This window comes from Pseudomyrmex gracilis, unplaced genomic scaffold, assembly GCF_002006095.1.
Source record: "Pseudomyrmex gracilis isolate BER0280 unplaced genomic scaffold, ASM200609v1 scaffold_9, whole genome shotgun sequence".
Taxonomy (NCBI): Eukaryota; Metazoa; Arthropoda; class Insecta; order Hymenoptera; family Formicidae; genus Pseudomyrmex; species Pseudomyrmex gracilis.
The window spans coordinates 634,900-641,725 of NW_018020593.1; positions in this window are offsets into that span (position 1 = coordinate 634,900).

The window sequence follows — 6,826 nt, forward strand, 5'->3', positions numbered from 1 at the left end:
AAAGCGTTTGTGATATACTGTCGTTGCTTCATCCCCTGACCAAGTAGTTTTTACAAGGCCGTGTATAATCCATGGATCGAATTTGTCTCTCCGTGTGTGACGACATCGTCTGATCTGAAAGGAAAGATGAGAGAAGAGAGCCTTTTTACGTGCGTTAAAATGCTGTTTCAGAAAAAAATCCTCGGCCTGGTCTCGAAACCCTGGTCAGTCTGGAAATCTGCTGCTATTTTCTAGGCTGGAACTCTCGGACTTTGCTGTCGAAGCGTTTTGAAGTGTAGTGCATAAGTATTATAAAACTGTCACAGCGAAGAAAATTAAAAAAAGATAAGTATTTTGTTTAAGAGAAATAATTTTTTTTAACGTGAAGAATTTATCAGCGCGCTTCGAAGAAACAATTGAATGAGGCTTCTTCGTTAACGTCAAATAGTCATTGTGTCAAGGAACATTTCTTTAAATAGACAAAAACCTTAAAAAAAATTAACCTTTAGTCTGTAGACTTAAAAAAAATCTACGATTACTGTAGACTGAGTCTGTGAGGTCCACGCGGCTTTAAGATCAAATCTCCGCGAATCAATAGTTTTTTAATTTTTTTTTTTTTTAATTGAAAGTTTAAACAATTCTGCGTCAATAAAAAAAAAAACAAATCTAAAAAATTTTTAATTTAAATTTAGTAATTTCGAAGATTTAGCGTTTAAAAAAAAAATTTTTTTATTTTTTTCTAGAAACGTCGATGCACAATTTTTGAGCGAGTCTGGGAGACTCAGTCCACGAACGAAGGGTTAATAAAATCGACTTCTTCATTCGGAAGAATTTTTTTACAGACAGAAAAGGAGAGAATTTATATGTATATTCGATATTTGAGAAAAATTATACATATCACGCAGAGTGTGCGCGCGACTTTCACTTGGCCGGTGTGTATGTTGCGTCGCAACAGAAAGCAAGTGTCGAAAAATTTGTGCGAGCCGGGGAAAACCGGAGCAGCAGCGTGCGCGCGTATAATCGATCAAGAATTATCGTTCGCAATCTCCTTGGAACCAACCTCGCTTTCATTGCTCGCATTCTCCGAGTGAGCAGCGCACAATCAGTCTTTCCACACTGAAACATTGTCATCTCTATTATAATCAAGTGAAAAAGAGAACATCGGTGTTGCAAAGAAATCGCGCATGCAATATTCATCACTAATTTCAAAAAAATTTATTGATAAACAATTGGTTCTTTCTATTTTCATCTATCGATATATCGTATTGGATGCATTTTGAGCAGCAATTTTCAGATTATATATCCAGAAGGCACAGAAAAAAATTTATGATGAGGGAACGGCGATATTCAGAAGGTATGAACTTGATTACTAGTCGAACTCGTCAAACTTATCCAACTGGAGGGGGAAACGCTTGAGCGAGAAATAGGGAACGGCAGTATTCAGAGTGGCATTATTGAGAAAGTGTACTGTATATATACGAATTTTTTCAGATTTTTTTACACATTTAATATTTTTCAAAGGCCCATGATTGCGGAATTAAGATGTCAAAAAGAACATCGGGGATTGTTAATTCGCGCGATTGTTCACATGTTGTTTGAGGCTGATAGTTTTTCATTATCGCCTCAGAAATTCTTAAACACATATGGTATATATGTTATATATAAAATTATAGAACCTCGGAACTTGTTAGACAATTTAGCACAAAGAGCTCTTATACCTCTGAGAAAAAAAAGATGAAAGTGATAAGAGAGATAAAAGCATGCGATATCGAGCCGCACGAAAGGAATCTTGAGGTCGCGGTTATAATACGAACGTTTGATCTTTGACTCGCGCGACATCGTTGGCTCTCACCGGCTTCAGGGATCATTAATTTTGTGCGATTCGATTCGACGGAGCCAACCACCGCGGGTTTTCATTTTTTTTTTTTGTAGCCCGCATCGGTGAGGCGTTACGCTTTTACCGTAAAATCCTCCGACCGATTGAGCCATCGTTCTTTTCCATCGATTTTTCGAATTCCGCTTTTTCCAGATAATTATCGACTACCGTTCGGCCGGATTCCGCGGCAACAATCTCGCGGTACACGTGTATTGGCCTTTTTCCACGACGTCGAGCATAAATCAGCGCGCGGAGAATATTAGCGTGCGGCGGTAATAAAGACCGTGTCGCGCGAAACCGCTAAACTTTATTTCCCCGGAGGTGACAAGAAAGTTTCGAAATAACGCCGTTTTGAATCTGGGACCCACGTACAAGTCCCCGGATCATTTTCCGCACGCGAACGGAGGAAAAATCTCTCCGCGAGTTTCTTCTGTATGAATAAATTTAATTATAGCGTCAAATATATCAATTTACCGCGTGGACGTTTGTCTTCCCGTGACATTTCCGGGGCAAAATTATCATCGGGTTGCTCTTGTCCAGAGAGGAAAACTCTAAGCTTCGCTTAAATTTGTGCGGAGATAATTGGTGCAAATTGTTCTCTTTTCGTTCAAACAATTTCGTCGGTATTTAAAACATGCGCGACATGCGCGGATGTTATTTCGCGGGACAAATCGACTCGCGCAACATCGGCCCGTTTACTCGGGCCGAAAGTCGAATTCCGTTTTCAAGAGAAAAAGGAGGAAGAAAAATTACGAGCCGGAAAAATCACGAGACAACGGCAGAACTCGCTCTTGGGACTCGAACTGCGTTCGCACGCATGAGCGCGTAACGCGCATTTCTCGCCCGTGCGAGAGAGCCGCGCGCGGTCTCTCAATAACGGTACAAAACGCGGAAGCGATCGGGCACGCGACTCGCGCCTTATCTCGGCGCGCGATCCGCGCTGTCCGCGCGTGTATTCGTGAAAGGAACACGATCGCTCCGACACGTTCTCCGTCGGTCGAACTTCGGCGGCGCGTGCGTTCTCCGTCGCGTCGCGATCTGTTCGGAATTCGTATCGCGATTACTTTATTGTCTGCTGATAAAGATCGGGGCAAAGAATTTATTTTAGCAATCCCCCCTTCCGCTTTATCAGTTTATCTCTACGTGTATGTGTCTTGAGCCTTGGCGCGCAGACTTGTGTCGCATTATATATATATATATAATCTCAGTTAGTTCATTTATGAACCGAAGAAAGCGAAAAAATCTCCGGGCGCTAGTTTGCCTATAGACGGGGGATGTATAATCCACGTGTTAATTCAGCAATCGTTGCGCGACGCCTCGTATTTCATTTTCACGTCTTCACGTACGATTTACGAGTGACTGATCTATAGGAGTGTAACACCAGCGCTTCTTCTACGTCAGAGACGCTCTACCTCAGAGGCCCTCTAGTTCTCAAACGGGCAGCCTGCGGGTTTCGCCTGCTTTATCCAGTCCGTGTTTGATCCTCCCCTCGGACGAATCGTAGCATACAATTTGTGTGTATTTTGACGTGTGGAATATAAGCGTTTTCTTATCGTTCGTGTGTGTTTGGATTTCGTCAAATTAAATTGTTTCTCGTACGAAAGCGCGAGTGTGACCACAACGGCAAAATACACTCGCTCGCAATAGTCCGGTTTTTTTATTTGTTTAATTTGTCTTCGCTTCTTCAGTCGAAAACCCAACGACGAGATACTCGACTTTTTTTTCTATAAAAGAATTTCCGCTCTCTCTCACTGCGTCGAACAAGACTCTTTGTCGGAGTTCGATACTTTTTTTTTTTCAGTAACAGCTCATCGGCTCTTGCATTTTTTATCTCGAACCCTTCGTACGTGCAACTCGCGTTATTACACCCGCGTTAGTCTTTAATGGGATCGCCTGCGCTCTGTACAGGGAGTTCAATAACCTGCCGAGAACTTTAAAGGCGATCGTTCACGACTGAATTTTCGCAAACATAATCTGGATGTATAAGGTAGTTTCCAGTTATCCGAGCGAACTTGCGCGAATTATTACAGGCGTAGTTCTCTTACTTGTGTCCACGCGTCTCACGTAAGTTTCAGTCGTACCTTAGCATAAGTGTAAGAATCTGTCGTCGAAAACAAAAATTTGAATTGTTCATCTCAAAATTGTTCATCTCATCAAATTCTCATTTGTTCTCGTAATTCACTGCGCGCTCTAATCCCTATGCTCTTTTGCATTTCTTTCTTTAAATTCCTTCTTCTTTATGTATCGAAGTGAACAAGATTGTATTTCAAAAGTACTTGGTTTTCTGAAAGTGATTGATGGCGGAGTATTATTCTTCTGTTTGTGCAGTTTGCGTGTAAAAACTTGATTTCTGATCGATTGGACTAGTACAAAACCACTGTGGGGGGGTCCTCGTTAGGTCCTCGTAACAAATGGATTTATCTATAGACATCTAGATAAAAACCTAGTAAAAAAATATTCTAGAAGAAATCTAACCGGTTTCTTTTTTCTTACTTAAAAATGTTAAACTCTAAAGTTTGGAAAATCTTTTCTCAATTTCTGAAAAGACGAAAGAATTCGGGAAGAATCGAAAATGTTAAAATGTTTTATTTTTCCTGAAACATTTGTCATCTAATCGACCTATCTTAAACAGGTACAAAAAGTGATTCGCAGAATTCGTGGTCCTAAATATTTATAAGATCGGTCAACTGTGTAGTTTGACAGAAAATATCAGGTTGAAAGAGCTTGGCCGATGAACAACTAGCGGAAATCACAGAAGACCTAATAATAGAATCAGATGACATAAAGGGACTCACTTAGTCCCAAGGCATGGTGGAGGATTGCAGCGCGTCGAATGCTCATTGTTAGCCCCGTGGCAGCGAGTCGAGATGGTGGCAACTTATATCCTGCCACGTCTCGACTTCTTGTTGCGGGGTGCCAAAGTAGAGAAGAGCCTTGTTAAGGTTGCGGATAAGCAAATAAGGAGGCTGGCCAAATTTCCCTCAAGTGGCTCTACCTCCCCCCTAACAAGGGGGGCTGTGGCCTGCTTCCGCTCGCTGACCTCGCCGACGTCCTGACGATAGCGCACGTCTTCCGTGTTCTCACTGGCGACGCTGGAGTTAGAGACCTGGCGTGGGCGTCGCTGAGGGGAGTGGTTCAGCGGCGAATTGGTGCAGTACCAACGGAGCAGGACATTGCTTTGTTTCTTTCGGGCTCGCTCGAGAGAAAATTCCGCGACGGTGGAGAGCGCTCCCTTTGGTCGGATGCGCGGAACGCGTGTAGACGGCAGTTCTCCAGATTGCGGATCTGCTGGATGTGGGCGGAAGAGACCCGGGAGCTTCTTTTGGAATGTCGAGGTTCCGGGGGTAACCTGGTGAAAATCCCACCAGAGGCACGGGCGCAGGTCATACACACGTTACGCCTGGCTATCGCATCATACTACACGAGCACGTTGGTCGCCAAAAAGGATTAGGGGAAGGTGTTCGAGGTGGCCATGCGTCATGGAGTGAGCAATCACTTCATGCGCACTGGCAGCTTCACCCGCTTCGCCGACTGGCGCTTCCTGCACCGAACCCGACTCGACGTGTTGCCGCTCAACGGCGCACGCCGGTGGGGGAGGGCGATGCGCGTTGTCGGCGCTGCGGAGGGAGTGCCGAGACCCCCTTCCCTATGTTATCAATTATTGGGGTCCACGCGGATGCGATACAGCTCAGGCATGATGACCTATTGCTGCGTCTTGCTAAAGCTTCCCGTCTGCCAGGTGATGTCCGAATCAATCAGCGGGTCGAGGGGGTCGATGACGAATTCGCGAGTCTTCAGCCCGACCTCGTGATTCGTCACGATCAGTCGAGGTCGATCATCATTATTGACGTCACGGTGCCCTTCGAGAACCGTCGTGAGGCGTTCGATGAGACAAGAGCAAGGAAAGTCAACAAGTACACTCCTCTTGCGGAGGCCTTCACGCGAGAAGGGTACCGTGTGGTTGTCACGCCTTTCGTGGTCGGCTCCCTCGGCTCATAGGACCGGAGGAATGAGGCTGTGCTGCGTGTTTCCAACACGTATGCAGCGATGATGCGCCGTCTCGTGGTCTCCGATACCATACGCTGGTCGCGGGATATTTACGTGGAGCACGTCTCCGGGGTGCGGCAGTACGCGGCGGCTGCTCGGTCACCCGGCGGAACGCTCCGAGACAACACGCGAGCGATTCGCCGACGCTACGGAGAACGGGAGATGGCGATCCTGGCGCACCGCGGGCGCCAGAGGTAGGGTCCTCCTCTTCTACTAACTATTAGTAGAATGCGTTTTATATTTGTGCGTTTAATTTATTTTGTGTGTGTGTGTGTGTGTGTCGCGTAAATTATCTCATTGGGCCATTTTTAATTTTATTTTTATTTTATTTTTAAACTATATCTTAAACTATATCTATCTATATATCTATTTGTTGCTTTGTCAAAACATTAATGTAACAACCACATCTCCGTTAGCTTCAACTTTTAAAGTATTGCGATAAACGCTCCGTACGACCGGAACTTTCTATTCGGTCTCAAACCATTGAGGTAATATATGTATGTAACAATTAAAACTTTGTAGAATGAACGTAAAAGTCCAAGCGGAAAGCGTTGGCGTGAAAAACCTGTCGTTAATCTTCGAGTTCTTCGCCGGATTGAACCACGACAGTCCACCACGTGGACGGATCGCGGCGTGTCGAGGACACGAAAAAAAGAAATCAAAACGCGCAACAGTGTGTTATCCTGTTCGGAAAGACCGATATAAAACCGGCATATATACCGCCGTGATCGAGTACGCGTAACATTTCGTGGCTCGCGCGCGCGGTCCTTAACGCCTCTCAACATTGTACCGGAGATTTATGGACACCGTTAAACTCGCTACTTGTAATCAGTCGCGGGCCGATAGGCGAAGCCGCGCGCGTTGCGCGGTAGGCGACGGCGGTCCAGTAAGAAAGGAATTATGGTTTATTCTCTTGCTCTCTCT